Source organism: Ochotona princeps, chromosome 12 (genome assembly GCF_030435755.1).
Source record: "Ochotona princeps isolate mOchPri1 chromosome 12, mOchPri1.hap1, whole genome shotgun sequence".
In the NCBI taxonomy this organism is placed as follows: Eukaryota; Metazoa; Chordata; class Mammalia; order Lagomorpha; family Ochotonidae; genus Ochotona; species Ochotona princeps.
Window position 1 is genome coordinate 64788503 of NC_080843.1, and position 24346 is coordinate 64812848.

General features: G+C 46.4%; 1 protein-coding gene across 7 annotated transcripts in view; it reads right to left on the reverse strand.

Annotated features, from left to right (window-relative positions):
• The window catches only part of LOC101536302 (phospholipid-transporting ATPase IB), a 633219-nt gene that overhangs the window by 567492 nt on the left and 41381 nt on the right, over window positions 1-24346 (reverse strand). Inside the window, exon 1 of one of the 7 annotated variants that reach the window (XM_058670960.1) lies at window positions 15030-15097. The exons of 4 other annotated variants lie outside the window; for them this stretch is intronic. The gene's annotated coding sequence lies outside the window, so the exon portion shown is untranslated. Of the gene's footprint in view, window positions 1-15009; window positions 15098-24346 lie in introns of those variants that run through there. 2 more of the 7 variants (XM_058670958.1, XM_058670961.1) reach the window with 2 other exon arrangements.

Sequence of the window (24346 nt, forward strand, 5' to 3'; positions counted from 1 at the left end):
GGCGGTCGATGCTAACATCTCTATCAGCGTGGATATTTATCAGACCGTTTGGAATTTTAAATCTTAGATCTTCAATCCTCAAAGACCAGGAATTTGCCATTCTGTTTTCAAATTTCTATTCATTACAATTATGCTCAGGAAGATATATAAATGTCTATGACTATTTCCTTTCTCCCCCCAAAAGGAAATGAGTTCCAGAAAAATTATTTTTAGGGAAGACACAACTGACAGCATGTGAGTCCCAGAAATTGCTGTGTGTGCAGAAAAAGGCATCTTTGCAGGAAGATCTACATGTTTGTGATCATAGGGCGCATGCCAGACAACAAGAACACAAGAAGGAAGTTACAGTTCCATGAACTGATAAAGGAATTGGCAAGCTTTAATGGAAGGTACTGACCACGGACAAGAAGGACAAGCAGGGGCTCTGGAGGAAGGCACATCCAGCAGTGGTAATTCCACAACAAAAGCTTTATCAAAGAAAAGATGGTGTGCTTATTCTGAAGTTAATTTAGGGGTCATAGTAAACAATAAAGGCGAGATGACAGGTTCTGCCATCTGTGGACCAGCTGCAAAGCACTGTGCAGACTTGTGGCCCAGGACTGCGTCCAAAAAGGTATTTCCTCCCCTCATCCCCTCAAAATTGAAGGTACTATAATCAAGCATAACAACGATGCTTTGTCTTTCAAATGCTTGTTACAATTCTTTGCATGTTTACAGAAAGGTCATTCCTTCTATTTTCAAGCTGTTCTTCTACAGCATTCTGAGAGGATCGGAGTACTGTTTAGCATCTATACTCTGAAATTAAAATTTTTGAACTATTTGATCAAAGAACCAAGAGAGTGTCCCAGGGTGCAAGAGACAAAAGGATTCCCTAATTAAATAATCTATGAAAATAAGGCTGTGGTTTTTTGGAGATGGAGAAAGTTAAAGGTAGAAGCTTAACATAGATAATCCAAAAATAGAACTCACAAGATATTCATGCAATAATTTCAAATTCTTACTCAAAACCCTCATTACCAACAATCTATCCACTGACACAAAATCAAAGAAAAATCTCTTTCAAGAAGATTAACCTGATGTGCAGGACCTTCTCGTGGCAAATTGTGCAGAAGCCTTCAGTGCCCTCCAAGTTGTCCTGCAGGAACCAGAGCAGACTGGGCCCAACATATTTGGGACACTGAGCCAATGTTCTAACAGTGCAGGAGGGATGACCCTCTTCTATTTCAATGAAAGCATGCTATTCATCTAGGAGGAACACCAACTCCATACCTGTGAAAAAAAGAAACTGACTCTTGCCAAACCTGCAGAAAGAAAACTGGTCCATATCTGACCCACTCCCACCACCTGATGCAATGGCACACCTCCCAGGAAAGAGGCCCAATGTGGCAGAGTGGAAGGATTTCCTGATGGTGCGATGATGACAGGGAAATGTGCATTGGGGAAGGAAGGAGTCTGGGACAGAGGCCAGAAGAAGTTGGAATAGAAGTTCCAACCCTTCTGTTCTTTAGGGGGAAAATATTCATTCATTCATTCATTTGAAAGGCAGAAGAGAGAGACAGGCAGGCAGATCTTGCAACTGTTGCTTAGCTTCCTTAATGGCCACAGTAACCAGATGCAGGGCAGAATGAAACCAGCAGCGAGGAACTCTCCTCATGGGTGGCATAGCCCAAGCATGTGGGCCACCTTCTACCACTTTCCCAGGCACAATATCAAGAAGGTGGACTGGAAAAAAGAGCAGCCCCATCCCTCCCTCCTTCCCCACACTTCCCGTCCTCTCTCCCTCCTTCTATCACCCACAAATAAATACATAAGGCATAGAGGAAACCTGGATGCCTATTATTAAGTGAAAGAAGCCAATATAAAGGAGTATTTAGGGTATTATTCCAACTATATGAAAATCTGGAAAAGGCAAAACCACAGAGACAACAAAACTGAGTGGTTATCAGGAGTCGGGGGAAAGGATGAATTACTGAATCTTTCAATCTTATAACTGCTCCACACCTGCTGCGATGACAGGTGTTCAGCACTAGCCAGCTGCCAAAGCACATGGAATGTGCAACACAAGATGGAACCCTAACTGGTGCAAGTTGTGCACTTGCAAAAAAGATACAACTGGGTTGATTTCCTTCCGTTCTGGGCTTTAACTAAGTCCCACCAGCACTCTTCTCCCTCACTACCTCGGGAACAGGCGAGGAAGAAGTAAAATGATGACTCACAATGAGCTCAACTTTCTGCATAACTTTTCCCCTTCCTGTGGCTAGTCAGTGACACCTGCCCATGGACTCCTCCAAATCAGAGTTCACTAGTTTCCACTAAGATAGAACTAATTCATTCAAAAGAACTTGCTTATCCATAGAGAACTATGGGCCTGAGAGCATGATGAGATGAGCTCCTGTCTCCCCACTCTTCACACGCACCCCCCCTAACATTATGTTGACTTTGTCCGGACATTGGGGAAAGCAGGGCGGTGTGCCTTTCCCTAGGGACTAGTTCCTAAAGGACTAGAGTGCACAGCAGGCAAACACAGCCTGTAAGAAAGAAAAACAAGTAGATGCAAAAATAACCTGGATTTTTTCCCCCTGGAGAATTTCCTCACTTGAGAATGTATGATTTCCAGATAGTTCTGGATGGCGAGAATACTGAATCCTGCCCATGAAGTCCTAAGGTGAGCAGTGCAGCTGAGCCTAAGGCAGCGGGCAAGGAACAGCAGCTGCTGGGTTCACTGATTGTACTTCTGTAAATAGCAACCAGTCTGGACTGTCCCCAGAATGAACTTAGAAGCAGAAAACTCAGATTGCCAAGATAAGTTCCAGCTTCCTCAATAGCTTGGCCATTGCAATCAGAGCAAAACTTCTGGTCATTCATTCTTTCATTTAATTAATGCGTATTTATGTCCTGGAATCCATACAGATGGCTTACAAATTATGCTTTCAAAAAAAAATACATGCATTTCTCACCTCATTGAAACTACCTTGTCTAACATACAACCTAGAGGCAAAAAGTCACACTAGAATTCAAAGACATTCTTCATTTTTTCTGAAAGACGCCAGCCAGAAAGGATAATCCTGTTTGGTTTTCTCCTTAAATTATCTCATTTTTCAGAAAATCGTATGTTCAGAATGATAGGACATCATTTCCCCTGTCAAATCAACAATGTTCAAGTAGATTCATTTACGGAACTCATTCTAGAGTGAAATTTAGCCCTGATATACTGAGATTAGCACACGACATCTCTGAATTAGACAGTCTTGCCTACAATTCTTTTTTTTTTTTAAAGATTTATTTTTTATTACAAAGTCAGATATACAGAGAGGAGGAGAGACAGAGAGGAAGATCTTCCATCCGATGATTCACTCCCCAAGTGAGCCGCAACGGCCAGTGTGTGCCGATCCGAAGCTGGGAACCAGAAACCTCTTCCGGCTCTCCCACGCGGGTGCAGGGTCCCAAAGCTTTGGGCCGTCCTCGACTGCTTTCCCAGGCCACAAGCAGGGAGCTGGATGGGAAGTGGAGCTGCCGGGATTAGAACCGGCGCCCATATGGGATCCCGGGGCTTTCAAGGCGAGGACTTTAGCCACTAGGCCACGCCGCTGGTGTCTTAATTCTTAATTCAACCATTGCATCTTTAAGTGGTGCTTAAAACAGCCATGGCCAAGCAAGAGTCCCTCATCAACCACACCATGGTTGTGTCCAGAATCTGCACACAGCAGTAACAGGTGGGCCCAGCGGGCAGCGTGGCTGCACTGCCGGCATCACTATCGGAGGGGCATAACCACGGGACAGGCCAGCTCTACAGTCAACACTGAAGGTACTGCTTCGGTTGTGGCACTAGCAGACTGTTTAATAACAAAAAGCAATTTATCTGGAAAGAATCTTTTCTACAAAGGGTGACAGAACAGGTTCCTCAACTCTTTATGCCGGAAGGTGGCCCTCAGGGTGCAGAACGGGGAGATATGGGCAAGGCAGCAGGAGATCCCAGCATAATCTCAACATCAGCCACCACAGCAGCCTCCACATTAGCCTCCAACACCAGCCACCTCCCCCTGAGACTCTCCTGCCCTACGCACACCACCACTCCCTTACGAATCCAGCATTCATGATGTCTTCTTTGCAGCCTCTACTGTGATGCTGTGACATCACTGGTCATGTTCCCCCGTGGCAGGGGAAGGATCACTCTTTCCCTTCACACGATCCTTAACGCTCCTGAAGACGAGAGTGGAAGAGTTCAACGATATCCAAGGCAAGAGTCACCAAGGACACCAGCAGCACAAAAATAATGAAAAAAAAAGTTTTTTTTTCAGAAGGGTGAAAGAGGAAGCTGTCCACCTGACATGGGCAGCAGAGCTCGGTCTGACAACCTCAGGCTACAGGTTCGAGCATCCAGATTCCACGCAACTGTGGAGAAGGAAAAAGAACTTGAGTTGTAGAGGCTGCTAAGTGAGTTTGACGGTGGTTGGGAGTGACTACTGCATTGTATTTTATTTGGAATGTAAGGGAAGTTGAAACAGATTTCAGTAATACACATTTAACTAATTTTTGTACTCTATCCTCATTTATTTGTACTCTTTATACTCTATGCTAAAGTTTCTTCAAATGCCTTTCTAAAATTCTGAGAATTACACTCTTCTTGCACATCAGTTACATTAACAGTCTATACAATGACTGTTCGTCAATCCATGTTAAGCTTCTGCAATGTTCAGCCCCACTGCATGTAAACCAGCTCTGGCCCATCACATCAGATGTGCTGCAGACTGTTCTTTATTCAATAAAGCTCCAATTTGCTATAAAGATAATGAATAAACAAATGAAAGGCAGGAGGAGGAAGGCTGTGTGCCTGGGCATAGGTTGCTTTTTCCATAGTTTTTCCCAGAACATTCTCTGACCAGAAGGTACATTTTGAAGGACAAGGTATTGTCCAGCCTCAAAATATAACATAACAGGTGTCGGTGCCGTGGTGCACCATGCTGACCTGTCCACAATGCCAACATCCCACAAAGCTGCTGATTCAAGTCCCAGTTGCTCCATTTATAATCCAGCTTCCTGCTAAGGTGCCTGGGAAAGCAGCAGAGGATGGCCCAGATACTTGAGCCCTGCACCCACACGTGAGACCTGGAAGAAGCTTCTGGCTCAGCTTGAGATAAGCTCAGCTCTGACCACTGTGATCATCTGGGGAATAAACTAGCAAAAGGATATCTATCTTCTCTCTCTCTCCCTACTCACATGGGAGACCTGGAGAAAGCTTCTAGCAGCTGACTTCTGGCTCCATATAGGCTCACCTTCGGCCACTGCAGTCATTTGGGAAGGAACCAGCAGATGAGACACCACCTGCCTTTTTTTAAAGATTAATTTATTATTTTTATTGGAAAGGCAGATATGCAGAGAGAAGGAGATACAGAGAGAAAGATCTTCTGTCCACTTGCTCACTTCCCAAGTAGCCACAACAGCCAGAGCTGAGCCAATCTGAAGCCAGGAGCCTCTTCCTGGTCTCCCGTGCAGGTGCAGGGTCCCAAGGTTTTTGGCTGTCTTTGAATGCTTTCCCAGGCCACAGGCAGGGAGCTGGATGAGAAGTGGAGCCGCTGGGACATGAACCAGTGCCTACATGGGATCTTGGCGTGTGCAAGGCAAGGATTTTAGCCACTAGGCTACTGTGCTGGGCCCAAGATGTCTTTCTGCCTCTCTCTATAAAGTCTGCCCTTCAAATAAACATGAGTCTTTGAAAAAATTATTTAACAGACCTTGCTTTGCAGTCAATAATGTAATCCCTGAATGTGTTCGTCTGATTAAAAGATGCCTAGTGCTCCTCAAAGGTTCTTGTCCAGAGCTGACATTGTGGTGTAACAGGTACAGCTGTTGCCTGTAATACCGGCATACCATATGGGCACCAGTTTGTCCCAGTTGCTCCACTTGCAATCCAGCTCCCTACTAATGGCTTGGGAAAAGTAGAAGATGATGACCAAGTGCCTGAGTCTTTGTCATCCACTTGGAAAACTCAGATGAAGCTCCTGGCTCCAGGCTATCTCAGTCCTAGCCATAGCACTCATTCGGGAAGTGAACCACTGGATGAAGGTGTTCTCTCTGTTTCGTCACCTCCTCTCTCTGTAAAACTTCCAAATAAATAAGTACTTTTCTTTTAAAATCCAATGCTCTTGCTCGCCTCCATATCTCTGTTCACCTGTGCCCTGGTCATGCTTGCCACTCCAGTTCCCTTATTTGCATGACTAAGTCTCAGTCATCATATCACCAGCTCCCTCTTCTCATCTTCTCTGGCCATGAGGCTGAGTGCTCTTGCTATATTTTCCTTGGTGCAGAATTTACCAATACTCTGCAAAAGTCCATCTTCACTGGCCCACAAGACTCATGAGATCACATCTGACTCAACAATACATGCTCAGCACTTAGCACAAAGCCTGGCATTCAACATGCAATCAATAAACACTTGATGAATGGTTAGATGAGTCAGTGAATGAGTGAATGAATGAATAGGTTCTCTTCTTCAGCGCCAATCCACCCCTTGTGCCTTTAGGTTTTGGGTAACCACTGGATTACAGAAGAGACGAGGCTAGAAACAGAACTGACCCAGCAACTACAACTACCAGTGTGTGCATAGGCTGCTGTGGTAATGGACTAAAAGCTGGGCCCCACACACGCAAGAATCAGGTCTGGGATCACTTCAGACAAGGTTTTTTGGGGGGATCCCCCTGACTGAACCACTTGCCTCAGAACTCCAACCACAGGGAGAATCGTAGAATCTGTGATCTGACATGTGCAGCGCATGCATCAGAACTGGGTCTCCTTGGTGGCTTAGGCAGAGCAATGGACGACATGCCCAGATGCACATGCAAGATACGGCAGTCCATTTGGGGCTTTCAGAGAACATCTGGTAGCAGTGCAGAGGAGGGAAGACAGATCAAAGTGGTCAGCTGCCCTGGCCAAGTGTTGACAACAAAGACCTGAGTGAACAGAGACTCTAAGGTGGACTGTGTCAACCAATGGACCTTGGAAGGACTTCCTCATCCTTGGATGAGACTGATAACATTTCAGAATTATCAAAACTACTTGAGTAGAACCTCAGAGCATACTCCACAGTAGGGACACTGATATGACATCAGATGGCCGGTCCCCATCTCAGGTGATGAGGCAGTTGGAAGGCTGGGTGCAGCTTCCTCCCCCATCTCACCCCATCTCCCAAACATAGGAAGAAGAGAAAGAAATTTTAGAAAAAATGGTCTCACTCACTTTCCCCTAGACCTCAACCCTTTCCACCCTGATCAAGTGCGTAAACATCATTAAAAGTAAAATTCATTTTAAAAATAAAATTAAAAAAAATAAGAAAACCCAACTCCCTAAGGTGTGAATGCTGCAACTACTGGCTGGATGAATCAAATCAGCAAAATATAAGAAAATCTACTAGAGAAAACTACTTCCATATCATGTCTTCTTCCTGGGGTCTGAAAAAATCATGGCTGCCACACATGTGGAGGAGGCCACCTATTGTCTTAGCGAAGAAAGGAGGCTCAGGATAAAAGTACGGATGCAGAGAAGGTAAAAACGTTCAAAACTGCCCAGCAAGTGAGCTCCCAGCAAAACTAAAGACAGTATTCATGACCCAGGCTGAGTTTTGTTGAGATTCATTTTTTCTCGTACATGCTCCTTTATTTGTGATGGTACTATGGCCTGATAAACCCATCATGAGACAGAAAAAGACATTTAACTCATTCAAGCCACTGAACGACATAGCTTAGCTTGAACTACTTTCAGTAAGCTCAGAACACCAACTTAGTCTTCAGTCAGGCAGAATCATCTAATACAAAGCTACCCTGTGGCTATGTGGCTGACGAAGCTACAGCTGATGCCTCTTTCCAACATTGGCCATCGAGACTCAGACTGCATATTACTAACCCGTAAAAGATCCAAGTTCAAAATTCAAAGTATAGCTTCACATCAAATGTGTTACTTTCACACGACTGCGAAGAAAAGAAATCACCCAGTCAAACCACTACAAGTAAGAGACCAATTTCTGGGCCCAGCGCAATAGCACAGTGGTTAAAGTCCTCACCTTGCACACCCAGGGATCCCATATGGGCACTGGTTCTGATCCCGGCAGCCCTGCTTCCCATCCAGCTCCCTGCTTGTGGACTAGGAAAGCAGCTGAGGACGGCCCAAAGCTTTGGAACCCTGCACCCACGTGGGAGACCCGGAAGAGGCTCCTGGCTCCTGATTAGTTCAGCTCCAGCCAGTGCAGCTGCCTGGGGAGTGAACCGTCGGACAGAAGATTTGCTCTGTCTCTCCTCCTCTCTGTATATCTGCCTTTCCAATAAAATAAATAAATAAATAAACCTTTAAAAAAGAGAGAGAGACCAATTCCTTGCTCTGGTACACTACCTTCAAGGCAGAAAGAGAGAGTTGCACACAGAGTTACAACCTACTATTTAATGGCCCAAATGTGCACAACAGACAAGAATGAGCCAAGCAAAAGCCAAGAGCTGGGAATTCAACCCAAGTCTCCCACATGTGTGTCAGAGGCTCATTTACTTAAGCCATCGTTGCCACCTCCCAGCAGGAAACTGGAGTCAGGAACCAGAGCTCGGAATCGAAACCAGGCACCCTGACCTGATGTGTCTCAACTGCCAGGCTGCATGCCTAGCCCAGCAAGTCTCTTTTGCCTACATATTACTAGCCAACCTGGACTTGCTCACAAAACAGAAACAATTTTTTTTCCCAAGAAAATTCCTCTAGATAGTATCAGTAAGACAGCAGTGCCAAACCCCAACCCACACCTGCCAGAAACCAGACAGCCAAGCCAAGCTCCTGCAAAGACCATGTGACCGCAGCAGGTGGATCAGAGGCTAAATCCAACATGGTGCCCAGATTAACTGCTCCCCAAGCTCCAGCCTTATCATAGCCTCACTGTAATGCATCAACTGCCATAAGAGTTTACAATTGCCATAGCAACCCATGGATGTGACCATACAAGACAGAAAATAGATCCCTGATTACCGGATGCCACCACTCCTTTTTGACATAAAAGATGAATCCTCCACCCAGCTGTTAAAATGCATTTCGTACATCCCATAAACATGAAAACCCCAACTGTATCCAGCGCTGTCTGGCTCTTTGGTGCTTTCTTTAATAATAAATATCTCTTGCTTCCACTCTGCTGGCTCCTGATTCATTTCCATCTTCCTCTGAAGCCAAGGACCTCCTTGGGGCAGAGGTGGCCGCACAGGGACCCTCTGTGCCCATTATCTTTACTTTGTCCAGCTACATGAGGTAAAATCCAGAGGCCCACCGTCTCAGCCTGATCCTGCTCTTTTTATTGTTGTTGTTTTTGCAAGACATAATTACTAATTTTATTTTTTCTTTATAAACATCTAAACATTCCTTCAGAAAATATTTTCAAGTAGAGTGAAAACAATGATTTCAAAGCTGAAATACTGAAAAAAAATTACAAAGACAATTATTTGGTATTTTTTTATCTGAAATAACACAGACCATTTATATAAACACTTTTAAATCCAGAATATGCAGTATTAAGTTTTTTAAAAATGCAAGAGACAATAAGAAAACAAAGAAATGCATCAGAAAAAAATTTCAAATTAGGCAGCTAAAATAAACAATTTTCTAAATATTACTACTTTCTGAAATTTCAAATTATGTATAATTACCATGTCCTTTTGATAGCTATATTGCCTACTACATTCTCCTTAAAAGACAGGCATAGGATCTTCCTCCCACAATGTAAATTATAAAGCATTACTTAACAGCTTTCAATTTCTCAACTGGCTTGGAGTTCTACTACATTTCATATACCTAGGGTAGAAACCTGAGACGCTGGTGTGAGGCCTCAATTGGCTAATCCTCGGTCTGCAAGCACCAGCATCCCGTATGGACGCTGCTTCATGCCCCAGCTGCTCCACTTCCCATCCAGGTCCCTTGCGGCCTGGGAAAGGACTGCCCAAGGAGAAAGTGCTCATGTGTAGAGACATGAAAGTCTCCTGGCTCCTGGCTTCAGACTTGCTCAGCTCTGACCATTGCGGCCACTTGGGGAGTGAACCAGCAGATGAAATATCTTTTTGTCTCTCCTTCTCTCTATAAATCTAATTTTCCAATAAAAATAAACTTTTCAAAAAAGAAAATGGAAAGTGTCTCTACCTTAATTTTTAAGAAATTAAACTAGGGATAACATAGTCAATCAATATTACGTACTTTGCTATACTCTGAAAGATTTAAACCAAGTTGTTACAGCTTACGCATGCAGAGATCAGCTAAAATGAACTGTGTGACCCAATCCCCATCCTGTGATTCATACCAAAGTAGGAGATGGTGAGCATTATATTTCCATCAGATTTGTCAAATCCACTTGGCAGCTAAAACTTAGAAATCCTGGCTATCCGGAGGATCATTAAAATCTAAATCTGAACACAAACTCACATTCTCTAGTGAACTCCTTCATGTACAATTAATCTAAGATCTGAAGTTGAAAGCCATACAGGTGAACCGGCCCTGGACCCCTGTCCTCCAATGCCCTGGACCCCCAGTCTTCCGATGCCCTGGACCCCCTGTCTTCCAATGCCCTGGACCCCCTGGTCTTCCAATGCCCAGGACCCCCAGTCTTCCGATGCCCTGGACTCCCTGTCTTCCAATGCCCAGGACCCCCAGTCTTCCGATGCCCTGGACCCCCTGGACTTCCAATGCCCTGGACCCCCTGGACTTCCAATGCCCTGGACCCCCTGGTCTTCCAATGCCCTGGACTCCCTGTCTTCCAATGCCCTGGACCCCCTGGTCTTCCAATGCCCTGGACCCCCTGGTCTTCCAATGCCCTGGACTCCCTGGTCTTCCGACACCCAAGTCATTACTTCTTCAGCATCACAGGATATGTGTTTCCCAAAATAGGCCAAGGTGAACTTTTCTTATCACAAAGTAGCCTTCTTATGTTGCTCCCTGAGGCTGCAGTGGTTTCAAGCTTCATTTCCTCATGCATTACCAAGCTCTCTGACTCTGGCTCCTCTGTCTTCTTCCTTATCTGACCTTCTTTTCCCTTCTCTTGACCTTGACCTTAACTGTAAAGAACGGTGCTTTGGGAGTCTGGGAGAACAGAGACTTCACACTTTCTTGGGGTTTCTTCTGTTGGGACCACCCATTTCATTCCGTAACACTAAGCCACCGCAGTTTGGAGTTCCAGTTTCTAGAAAGGTGTGTCTACTTTCTACTTTACAGTACTGGCCAGCCCAAAGCTTCACCACTAACTGGTTCCTGCTCTGTAACTTATTAAGTAATAGGATGGATTTCTCAAAGTGCCGGAGGTTGGGAACTCCAAGATCCTTTAATCCTTGATTGTCTCAAGGGTGGTGCGGGGTCACCCTCTGCTTCCAAGACTTATCGCGTTGCATCTTCACAAAAAGAAAGAGCAGAAAGTATGAAGCTAAGAAAGCTGCAGACAATGTTGCACTATCACTCCTGTGGGAGACCATGCTGGGGCTCCAGGCTCTTGACCTCAGCCCGGCCCTAGTCCCAGCCACTGTAGCCATCCTGAGAGTGAACCAGTACATGGAACCTCGCTGTGTTATTCCCTTTCTCTGTCACTCCACCTTCCAAACACATAAAACAAATCTTAAAAGAAAAAAAAAGACTGTTGACTTAAAAACAGTTAAGAAAGAGAGAGAGCGGCGGGGCTGCCAGGGCTTGGCTGGTCCATAGGACTGTTCCCTCCTGAACGGCATCAGCGCCCTCCCGAAAGGCACTGGAGAGGCGACAGTGCATCTCTCCCTTTGCTCATGGCTGCCATGTGAGAACACAGCGCTTGTCCCGTTCGCCCCTCCCCACATGTGATGACAAAGCAACAGGGCGCCGACTTGGAAGCAGCCGTGGTTCTCAGCAAACACCGAAATCTCAGGCATCTTGATCTGGGAGCTTCCAGCCCCCAAACAGTGAAAGAGAAACCTCCAGTGCTGATTAACTGAGACACAGGGCCCCAGCAGCCTCAACAGCCTGCAACGGGGTGAATGCACCTGCCCTGGAGACTCAGCCACCTCCTGAATGCTCAGCAGCTCCTCTTCCTCCAGCTGCTCTCAGGTCAAGCTGCCACAGGAATGTTGGAGACCCAAACACTGCCACTCCAGCCACAGTATCTGCAGGAGGGTTTTCTGCACTGGTCTTCTATACTCTACTGAACAGCCAAAGAAAGAGTAAGAAGGAGCCATAAGGTCAACGCTTGTCTGGGGGCTGATGCAGACACTAGTGCTACAGCAAGCCAGGACAGCCAGGAAGAGAGGTCCTGTTCTTCCTTCCATGCAAGAAAGACACCCGCTCGCCAGCACACGCAGGGCCGAGGGCCAGCACGGCCGCCTGTGGCCGACATGTTGCTTTCACACACACATACTCGCCATGCTCCTCCCCCAGACCAAGTCTAGCCTAAAACCATATTCACTGCTAAAAAAAAAGGACAGCATGAAAAGCCAGAAAACTGTGATGAAAAATGGTTATTTTGGGAGGGGGAAAAAGAGCTTTTGGCTGTCACTTGAACTAGAGCCTCCTTTCTCAGGAATATTGCAGCCAGATTTTTCTCTAGATTCAGTGTATTCCTTGGTGCAGACACACATGTGCCATGGTCTACCAGATGACAAGATTTCAGACATGCCATTTCCGTTACTGCTTTTAGGAAGAAGAATAACGATACCTTTTGTTTATATCACACTTAACCACTGTAAAAGGCTTTGGCATATTTTTAATATGTTTATCCTTACTATTCTGCAATACTGAAATGGCAAACATGTATTCAAATTTTGCAGACAAGTTAAGGACCCTATTCTGTTTGTTTCTCAGCTGGCAACATATTCCCTGTGTACCTGATTCATCTTTGTATAAATGAACTTTCTGGCAGTTATTTGGAGAATGAATAAAAGTTAACAAGGAGCAGGGGGCCAATGTTGTGGCACAGTGGGTTGAAACCATAGCCTGTGATACCAACATCCCATATGAGCACCAGTTCAAGTTTCAGCTGCTGCACTTTTTTTAAGATTTATTTTATTTTATTAGAAATGCAGATCTAGAGAGAGGAGGAGAGACAGAGAGAAAGATCTTCCATCCACTGGTTCACTCCTCAAGTGGCCGCAATGGTCAGAGCTGAGCCCATCTGAAGCCAGGAGCCAAGAGCTTCTTTTGGGTCTCCCACACAGGTACAGGGTCCCAAGGCTTTAGGCCATCCTCTATTGCTTTCCCAGGCCACAAGCGGGATGGGAAGTGGAGCAGCTGGAACATGAACTGGTGCCTATATGGGATCCCTGTGGGTGCAAGACAAGGATTTAGCCACTAGGCTAGTGCACCGGGCCCTGATGCCCTTCTGACTCAGGTCTTGCTAAAGAGTCCGGGAAAACAGCAGAGAAGGACTTGAGCACACTCGCCCCTGCTTTCCTCATGGCAGACCCAGTAGTTCCAGGCTTCTGGCTTCAGCCTGGTCCAGCCTGGTTACTGTAACCGTTTGGGAAGTGAACTGTTTGAGGGCATGGTGATATCTGTCTCTCTTTCTCTGTTGTAACCATTTTAGAAGTGAACTATCTAATGGAATAGTGATGTCTTTTTCTCTTTCCTTCTATAACTCTGCCTTTCAAATAAAATTAAAATTTTTCAAACAAAACTTAATAAATGATCAAGCTCAGAGTCTGACAATGAGAAAAAATAACAAAAATTACCGATTATTCAACTGGGCCATCACACTCTTGTGTTCAGGCTGACGTACACAGTATGGTCTTGGGTCACTAAAAAGATTGAAACACCTCTGCACCCACCTGTGCAGAGCCCCCATCTCAGCCCTTTTTGGAGCCCTCCAGGGCCCGGCCTCTTAAAACCCTTCCCCATAAAACTCCTAAGTTCTTCACACAAGCCAGCAACTGCAAGGTGTCCAGGACCTTCCTGCACTGTTGCCACAGAAGTGTACACAAGTGGTCATGGCCTCATGCCACCCAGTATCAGCAGGTCTCAGTATCACCCCCTGTGCCACCATGATGACAATCCAAGGACAGATGATATTTTGAAAGCAAAGAAGGGCCTGGTTAAGAAAACAAAGAAAGGGCCTATCATGGCAACCTAGTGGCTAAAGTAATCGCCTTGCATGCACTGGGATCCCAAATGGGTGCTGGTTTGTGTTCCAGCTGCTCCACTTCCCTTTCAGTTACCTGCCTGTGGCCTGGGGAAGCAGCAGTGGTTGGGCCAAAGCCTTGGGACCCTACACCCACGTGGGAGACCTGGAAGAAGCTCCTGGCTCCTGGCTTTGGATGGGCTCAGCTCTGGCCATTGCAGCCACTTGAGGAGTAAACCAGCGGATGAAAGATCTTTCTGTCTCTCTCTCTGCAAATTTAACTTTACAATAAAAATACACCTTAAAAAAACTTTTACCAAAAAAAAAAAAAAAAAGAAAGCAAAGAAGTAGAAATTTCATTTTAGAACCTGTTGTCTTAAGACCATTTTAAGAAACCAGAGGCTTAGCTCATAGAGATAAGCTTCAATTATTTGTATAAGACACTGATGTAGAATACCGCGTGCCTCGAAAGTACCAAGAAATCAAGACCTTAGAAGAAACAAGGCCTCCTCCCTTGGGAAACATTGCTGATCTAGCCTTTGTCACCAGCAGCTCAGAAACACCACAGCGAGGCTCAGAGAGCATCACAGGCCAGCAGCTGCCGAGGGACTGCTCAGCTGGTCTGCACCACCAGTACGACCAACACTGGAGGCCAACGGAGGGCTCCGAAACAGGACCAACTTGGAACCATGAGGTTGGTTTCCAGAGACTGTTCCTGGAAAGCTGTTCCTCTTACAACACTGTACTCAGGCCCACTGGCAAAAGATCAGTCTGAGGCCAGCTTCTGCACACACAGTGTAAACAGATGTACATGGCAAGAAGGAAGGGTCCTCCAGACCCCAGCGCCCGTTTTCCGCATCCTGAACATCCCCTTGGCACTGCCATGAAAGCCCTGGCAAAGTGCTTCTCTGGGAGGCGGTTTCTTTAGTGAACTCTACCTTCTCAGTGTGGCCTTTACCTGCCACCAGGTGCTGAAGCTTTCCCAGGAGCGATGCTCACTGGAGGCTGCCCATCTGGCCACACCCCAAGTGAACAGGCTGCTCTGTGTGGTAACAACAGCCCTATTATCAGAGTCACCTCTGACAAACAATAGGGGTTACCTAGGTAACGCCAAGCCAGCGCCAGGGATGCAGTTACCAAGCATCCTTCTGCAACACACTTCCTCTCTTTCCCTCACCTGCTCCCCAGCCTCGCTTTCTCCCTAGTTCTTTCATCAAGACACCAATGACCACGTGGGGCCTGTTTCTTCTGTCACCTGTAGGGGTTCTATTGGCAGTGGTTTCCTTTCACATTTTTTTTAAAGATTTATTTATTTTATTACAAAGTCAGATATACGCTGCGTGGAGCCTACCACTAAGGGGCACAGGAACTGGAGGGAGGCTGAGTTCTGGTCGGGTCACAGTTGTAATCCCTTGGCACAAATATCAATTCGGCTTTGACGCACCATGCCGGATTAGACCACAGCACAGTTTGGTGCTCTGGAGGACCAGGATAGACGTTGGACGGGCTCGGCTAGGCCTCAACCCCATCTGAGCCATATATGAGATATGCGTGGGTATGGACGAGCCGTGGCTGGGCTGAAACTCTCAACAGCAGGAACCAGAATGGATTGAAGAGCGGTGCTGGCCGAAGGACCTGCTGGAATGCGTGAAGCCCGACACCATGAAGGAGTCGGAGGGAGGAACCTGAACAGATCCTCTGACAGGACACTGACTCTACAAATAAACGCAAGAAGCATGGAGGTAAATAACCCAGAAGAGGCTTTGGAATGTGACCCACTGGAATACACTTGGCTCGGGTTGGGGCAGACCAGGCTGAGTCGGTTCACGTCATCCACTGGCAAGCCCAAGTGCTGAAACTGTGTGGGGGCCTGGCCGGGTTTGGTTGCGATAAAAAAAAAAAAAAACAGTACAAAACACAAAATGCCAAGGTGAAATGGCCTGTGCTAGCAGGGAATGCAACACCCGACCAGCACTCCTCCCACTGGTTTAGGTGAGGGACAAGAGTGTGATGGGCAGAGCCGGGGAGAGATGCGATACTCATTGGTTCCAATAGAGGTCGGGGCTCAGAAGAGAACCAACCCAGGGGTTAAAACCATCAGCTGATCGGAGTGATGGACGGTGGCGGGCACTGTGCTTACTAGTAGTACATGTAGGAGCCTGGACTGGGAATGCCTCAAAGTTTTTTTTTAGGGGGATTCCCCTGAACAAAATGGAGGAATCAAAGCATTAATCAAAAAAAGATGGAAAATGGAGTAGATGAATCAACCACCTCAGCTTTATGCTTGCAGCGGAAAACTGGACAAGGGGAAACCCTAAGACGGACTATGTCAATCAGTGGACTCTGCACCAGCCTCATCATACCTGGACTGTTGCTGATGATATGTTGGTGCTTCTAATTGATCGAGGTGACGCTCTGCTGGCTCTGCCTACAAACCTGAGAGGGCCTCCCTAAGAGGCGGTTGAACTTGAACTGGACAAGTGGGATGCTGGACTCTGTATGGTGTAAACTTTTAATTAGGGAATCTCAACGGAACTTGAGCTGTGGTTATGCATCAAGGTGAAGGAATTCATGATGGGGGAAGGGTTTGGGGTGAAGGGGGGGGAATCCCAGTACCTATGAAATTGTGTCATGTAATGCAATGTAATTAATGAATAAATGAATATTAAAAAAAAAAAAAAAAAACAAAAAACAAAGTCAGATATACAGAGAGGAGGAGAGACAGAGAGGAAGATCTTCCATCTGATGATTCACTCCCCAAGTGACCGCAACGGCCGGTGCTGCGCCAATCCGAAGCCGGGAACCAGGAACCTCTTTCAGGTCTCCCACGCGGGTGCAGGGTCCCAAGGCTTTGGGCCGTCCGATGATTCACTCCCCAAATGACCACAACGGCCGGTGCTGCGCCGATCTGAAGCTGGGAACCAGAAACCTCCTCCGGGTCTCCCACACAGGTGCAGGGTCCCAAAGCTTTGGGCCGTCCTCGACTGTTTTCCCAGGCCACAAGCAGGGAGCTGGATGGGAAGTGGAGCTGCTGGGATTAGAATCGGCGCCCATATGGGATCCCAGTGTGTTCAAGGCGAGGACCTTAACCATTACGCTATCACCCCGGGCCCGTCCTTTTACATTTCTAAAAAGGGCCATGGACGTGACAACTCATAAGAGTGAGCTTTGAGCTGCAGAAAACTCAAGAAAACTTCAGCTAAGACAGAACACTGGTGCTAATGCCAAATCCTTAGTCCTGCCCCCAATGTCCTAAGGCCCAGCCATATGCATTTGAATTGGCTGGGAACACATATCAGGGCCATGAAGATACTTGAATCCACTTCAAAGTCACTGAGCCAGTTCCAGCTCCTGATCAGCATTATCTGGGAGACTTGAATTGATTTCCTGGCTTCCGCCCAGCTCAGTGCTAGCTGACACAGGCACTTTGAGAGGGAACCAAAGGATGGGAGTTCTCCCTCCCACTCTCCCTTCCCCTCTCTTTCCTTTTCCTTCTCTCTCTCCCTATGGATTTTCTCTCTCTCTCTCTCTCTCTCTCTCTCTCTCCCCCTCCCTCCTGCTCCATCTCATTCTTTCCCTCTTCCCTACCCCTCTCAGAAAAATAAAAGCATGCGGGCCAGATAGCCAAGTGCCAGCCACTGCAATTGCGCCTTAACCAGCCTGCAAGCGCAGCATTTTTCAAGCAGAGATAAAGCCTGGTGACAGCATTAAGGTCTTGTTACACTCGTTTAGACACTGTACGAAGCCTGGGGTTTACATCACCTGCCTTGCTCCCTTCCATATTGCTGACTTCAGTTGAATAAATATGCTCTACTATAGCTTCACTTTCTCCTCTGAAGTCATTCCGGGTCACCCTCTGCCCTGGAAAAATGGACACTCTTCCCTGTCACTTTATCACACTGTGTAGTAAATAATTGTAGGAGTATCTTCCTGCCCTCAAGTCACATTCAAACATGTATCCCCAGAGCTTTCTGCATTGGACATCCCAGGGTCAACACTATCCCCTCAGCACCTGCTGTGGGGAGCAGCAGGGACACAGTAATGAGGCACAGCTGCACGGGCTGCCCCCTGCACCTGATGTCCTACAGCGATGCCACCCATGTGGCAGACCCAGACAGAGTTCCTGGCTGCTGGACTCTCAGGCCTGGCCTCAACTACTGCTTAAAAAGAACCAGCAGATCGAAAGATAATTCTATCTCACTGTGCCTTTCAAATAAATCTTTAAAAACATTAGTGCAGTTTTTTTCTTTTAAAATACTTTTTTATTTAAAAGCAGATTTTATGTAGAGAAAGAGAGACACAGAGATCCTCCATCCATTGGTTCACTCCCCCAAATGGCCGCAAAACCAGAGCTGAGCTGATCCAAAGCTAGGAGCCAGGACCTTCCTCCAAGTCTTCCATATGGGTGCAGAGCAGCCCAAAGACTTGAGCCATCCTCTGCTGCTTCCCAAGGCCATTAGCAGGGAGCTCAATCAGAAGTGGACATGAACCCGGGGCCCATGTGGGATTCCAGCACGGCAGGAAGAGGCTTAACCTACTACACCACATCACCAGCCCATGAAATGCAATCCTGTCTACTGAGAGTCCTGGAATGTGACCGTGCACTGAGTCAAAGAAGCAGAGGGGAGTCCCTCAGAAGCTGCAAGGACCATTCCAGTCAGCAGAACAAGCGGGCTTAAAGGGGTCTCTTTAATTCAGCATTTCGGCCACACAAGAATCGGACTGGATCTAACATATCACTATATTGGTATTTTGGGTGCCTTTTTAAAAAGTGAGATCCTATAAAGTCCAGGATAAAAGAGACCAACCTTTTTCTAAGATGTAACAGGACACATCTCTGGACGGCCCTGCAGCCCCAGCTCTTTCTCCCTGATTCTTGCTTGTCATTCTCAGAGTGATTTGAGAAGGTACTGGACTGCACCATCCTGAGATATGGAGAAACTGCCCAAGACGTTTTGGGCTCTGTTCCAAACTGTCATTAAAATAAATAAATAAATAGTGTCAAATAATGCTTTTACCCCAGCAATTATGCCTGCACTCGGGTGTAAAACCAAGGGCAGGGCTTGTCCTCAGGGTGGCTTGACTGCAGTGCACCGGCTGTGTGCGGACTAGACTCCATCTGCCCTGGGCAGCTTTCCTGCACCTTTAGGAACTGGCTCACAACAATTCCAGTCTTCTGGTGGCCTCTGCTGCCCATTCAGACGCCCTACACTGGCTCCGTCTGACTTCTCTGAGTGCTCTGTTTTCACTGCGCTTGTACCCGTGAGCCGACACGACTGCATGATACTAACACAGTGTTCAGGGGCTGGTACTGGGTGCAGCACCACTGACGATACCAGCAAGCCACACAAGCACCAACTGGCAGCCTGGCTGCTCCACTTCCCATCCAGCTTCCTGTTAATGCACCTGGGAAAGCAGCAGAAGATGATCCAAGAGCTTAGGTCTGTGCAACTCACATAGGAGACCTGAATGGAGTTTTAGGCTCCTGGCTTTGGCCAGGCCCATCCCAAGGCTGTAACAGCCACTTGGTAAGTAAATTAATGGATAGAAGATCTACATGTGTATGTGTGTGTGTGTGTGTGTCCCTCTCTCCCTTAAGTCTGACTTTAAAATAAACAGATCTTGAGAAACAACCAACCAAACCAAAACCGAAGTGTTCTGCATCCTCTCCTGGGACTGATGTTGGCACACCACGAACCTGCTTCGCAGCTGCCTGGGGGAAAGCAGAGAGGAGAGCAAAGGCCTTGCTGGCAGCCAAAATATAAGCCCCGAGAGACAGAATCAGTAAAGAGCAAAGACAGGCTGCAGGAAGACAATAATGTATCCCAGAGCAACCTCAGGGCTGCAGGCCACCTGGAGTCAAGTGCAAATTAACCCTTGTTCATCGGCAAAGCCAAGGCATCACTTACAGAGCTACATGGAGGAAGGCAAGCAGGGTACCAAAGCCTTTTTCTAGAAAATAAAGTCCCTCGGGCCTGAGATAGGCCCCTCCGGCTTTCGCTGCAGTGGACACATGGCAGCTGAGCCGAGAGCTGAGGGACGGCCAGAGGGACGCCAAGGGTAAGGGAACCAAAACATGGCTCCTCTACCCGCCTGGATTCAGCAACCTGGGGCCCTGCCAATCAAGACACAGACAAACCAGGAAAAAAGAAAAAAAAAATCTTATTTGGTGTTGATGTGTCTAGGAAAATTTTCAAATCATAGCCAAAAACTGAAGACCCAAAAAACAAGTGCATAGACCAGACAGCCTCTACACCATTTAAATGAAGAATGAGAAACTGTGGAGCTGTGATAAGACACAGGGAAATGGGGAGTTTCCAGGGGCAGTAAATTACAGGAATGTGGACACCTGCGGAAACTACTGGCCACCAAGGGGTGCTGAGTAAGGTTTGTCTGGCAAATTCCTCTCGGAGCTCAGGATTGATCTCTCGGGACTTCTAGCATAAGAGAGAAACAGGCACTGACAAATGGAAATTTGTGTCTTGCTGTTAGCCAGATAAGAGAAGCAAAGGGAGCTTTTTGTCTGTGTCCGCTGTTTCTTAATTGCCTTCAACTCAGACTGGTCTTATGCCAAAGAGGCATATTTTATGTGGTCTATTCTGGTCTCCTTCGCAGACCTGGCAAGCCCAGATACCACCCACAGTATCAGTCTGGCCAGCCGTGAGGTTCTGCAGCCTCTCATCCTCCCCTTAGTGGCCTGTTCTCAATGAGCCACCCCCAGGCTTGGAGAGCTCGGCCCAGATTAGGCCTACCACATCCTGGTCAGACCTGGATTTCTGTTATTGTCTTGGCTTTTAGTTTACCTTTCTCCACCCCTTTGATTTTCAACACAGAATGAAACACAGATAGCAAAAACTCCAAAAGGCAGATGTGCAGTTTCACAAGCAACCCTAAAGCAGCGGCCTTGCTGATGCCTGCCTGAGCCCCACTTCCTGCATCACCACTTACTCAGGGGTGCTGAGCTCGGCACCCCCGGACCAACTCTGCCTCCCTCTCAGCCGGTCAACGGCCTCACATCTGGCCACACCACTGGAGGGTAAGCCCAGCCCATCTGCGCCCACTGTGCAGACACGCAAAAGTGAAGCTATCCATCCAAACTTTGGCAACCTCTCCATTAATTGTTATTTTCTTGTTTTAAATGTTAATTTTATTTACTTTTTGCAACATTAAACTTGCCTTGAACAGTGATACTGGTACGTGTCTGGGGAGTACCATGCAACATTTCAGTTCCTGTGTACAATGTGAATGGATAACATCTGGGTGCTTAACACTTTATCCTTTTGGCCATTACGTTATGATTGCAGCCATGCAGTTTCTCTTTTCTGTTTGCTCAGAGAATATGTTAAAGGTTATTGTGAACTGTAATCACACTGTGCTCTGTAACCCAAGACTTACTCCTGCTAGTTAACTCTGATTTAATATCCATTATCCAACCAATCCCCTCCTTGCTGCTAGTAACAGCTATTCCACATTAAGATTGAGTTTATTTACGCTCAGATGGTGATAGCTGAACTCTTCATTCACTTAGCAATTTGACAGCAACCTAAATAATGTTTATGAAAAGCTATTAAAGGCTAGGAAAGGGACAGGCATTTGGCTTGATGGTTAGGACACTTGAACTGCACCTCGGAGGGCCCACATCCCATTCCCAGCTCCGGCTCTTGCCAGTGTAGACCCTCAGAGGTGACAATCCTCACACTGGTGTGGAAGAGTTCAGTTCTGGCTTTGCCTTGGCCACTATGGGCAGCTGGGAGGGAACAAGAACGAAGAGCATGCACCCATTCTCTATCCCTCAAAAACAGATGAAAATCTTTTAAATCCATTAAAATCTTAGAAGCTAGGTGATACGCAGTGGGTCTAGTTCTTCTCGATGATCCTGACACTGCATTCCTGTTGTTCTACGTTGCTGCAGTCTTTGAGCACGTTCATAGCTCTCCTAAGGTCTCCTGACCAGCGTCTGGGGTTTCAGCTTCAGTCCACTTCACATGGATGCCCAGACTTCCTAGTGAACCCACGGCCTTAGGGCTGTCCGTGAACATGCACAGAGCCTTGTTACAGTCCAGCCACGTACATAATGAAATGATTCTCAGACTCTCTCCTCCTGACAATGGAAATCAGAAAGAGGTGCGAGAAAGTTTGGCAACAATATTCAGATGGATTTAAAAAAAAAAAAAAAAAAACAGGAACTAAGAAGTGGTGGAGAGAGTATACAGAAAACAGCTCAGCCATCTTGGTCAACCTTGTGGAGGAAAGGGCCTGGAAGCATGCATGCTGTTGGGCAAAGGAAAGGCCTGGCTCATGTGAAAGAAACACTTTTCTAGTATCTGGGGCCCGTGCTGGGTTAGGGACCACTGTCAGTCACTGGTCCATGAGGTCAGTGGTGACAGCTCCTACCCACCAGTGGAGGCACCGCCTGCCGCCCTCTCGAATTACAGGAGCTCAGCAATAGTGAAGGGGATTCAGGGACATTCTGGCTAGTTTCATCCATCCACTTCTGTGCAATGGAATTTGATAGTTCTGCTTTTAATTCACGTGCTTTTAATTTGTACATTACAATAGCCCGATGCCTGTTAGCATTTTTAAAATCATTTTCATAGCTACAAATGCTCAACAAGGACAATGAAACTGGCAGCCTGTGGATTCCCCGGAGCCCTACACTCAGGTGAAACAGCCCGTGTTAAGACCCTCACAAGGACCAACATTCCTGGTTTTTTACAGATTCACTGATTGGGGCCAGTTATTTGGCATAGCGGGTTAAGCCTCAACCTGCAAGGCTGCCAGCTCAAGGCCGAGCTGTTCCACCTCCAACCCAGCTCTGTGCTAATGTGTCTGGGAAAGTAATAGAAGCTGGCCCAAGTCCTTCAGCCCCTGCAACCATGTGGAGACCCAGAAAAAGCCTGAATTAAGACATCCTTTTATTTGAGTGTGAAGAATTTAGAAATCCATACATATCAAGCGTCTTCGAAGAGTTCATGGAAACATATATTATGAAAAATCAAGCATTAATCTCAAATTTGTGTACCAAAAGTAAACTTTTCTCTTAATTCTACTTCATAGAAAATTTAATTAAAATTTTATTGAAAAGCACAGAGAGAGATGATCCACCTACCAGTTCACCTCCCAGGGGCCCACAACACCTGGGGCTGGACCATGGTAAGGACCCGGAACTCGAGGTTTCCCGTGTGATGTAAGGATCCCAGTTCCTGAGTCACCACCTGTCTCCTTGCGATGTGCACCAGCAGGAAGCTGGATCCGAAGCAGAGCTGGGACACATACCAGTATCTCGAGCACATCCTAACCCTGTATCAAGCACTTGCCCCTTCCAAGAACTTTCTGAACGAACCTCACATGGTATCCTGCAGTGGCAAATCCTCAATATCCATACAAAATAGCTTTTTTTCTTTCCAAAAATGATTCTAATGGACTTCAACTCACAGCATTTTTGATTTGTTGAACTATTCGAATATTTTGAAATAGAGCCTGGTAGTTTCCTGCCCAGGACAATCCACTAGGAAAGTAAAACAGGATATACAGTGGTTATTACCATATGCCACCGTTTTCTTTGTTGATTTTCTTGCTAATTTGTTCATTACACTCCTAAGAATACAGGATTTTGAATGTTAACTTGTTTAAGCTTATCACAGTTCAGGGCCTGGAATGTTGGCGGTTACTGTTAAATGATGAATAAATGCAACAGCAGATGATGGAGAGTGAATGTGTGAACAGATGACCAGATGGCCAAAAAGGGACAGGTGACTAGGAATTCTGAGCAGGGAGACATTATTTGCAGATTGGAAAACAAAGAAAGAAAAGGGACTTCAGCTGGACTCATCTATAACAAAATACAGGTACAGACACACACCCAGGAGTCTCCCTCACTGTGTTTCTGGTTCTTTCCAGAGTTAAGATAGAGTTTGGTGGCTCATTCTACTCTAACGCAGGCCACTTCTCCTTCCAGCTGTCTTGACCCCACACAAGCACCACGATCTCAATCCAAATCTACAGGCTCTGAAACTAATTCAACACACAGGTGAATGGACAAACGCAAGGCAGGAATTTCAAGAATGCAACCACCAATAGATGCTATGACATGAATCCTTTTTTCAGTTTTTAGTTTCATAATTGCTTAACATTTTGTCACATCCACTTCAAATGCAACATTATATACATACAAGAATATTCTATTTTTTCTTGAAAACAAACACATTAACATCACAGGGTGAGGTATTCATGACAACAATCATAACTTGGGAAAGAAGACTGTATTGTCATTTA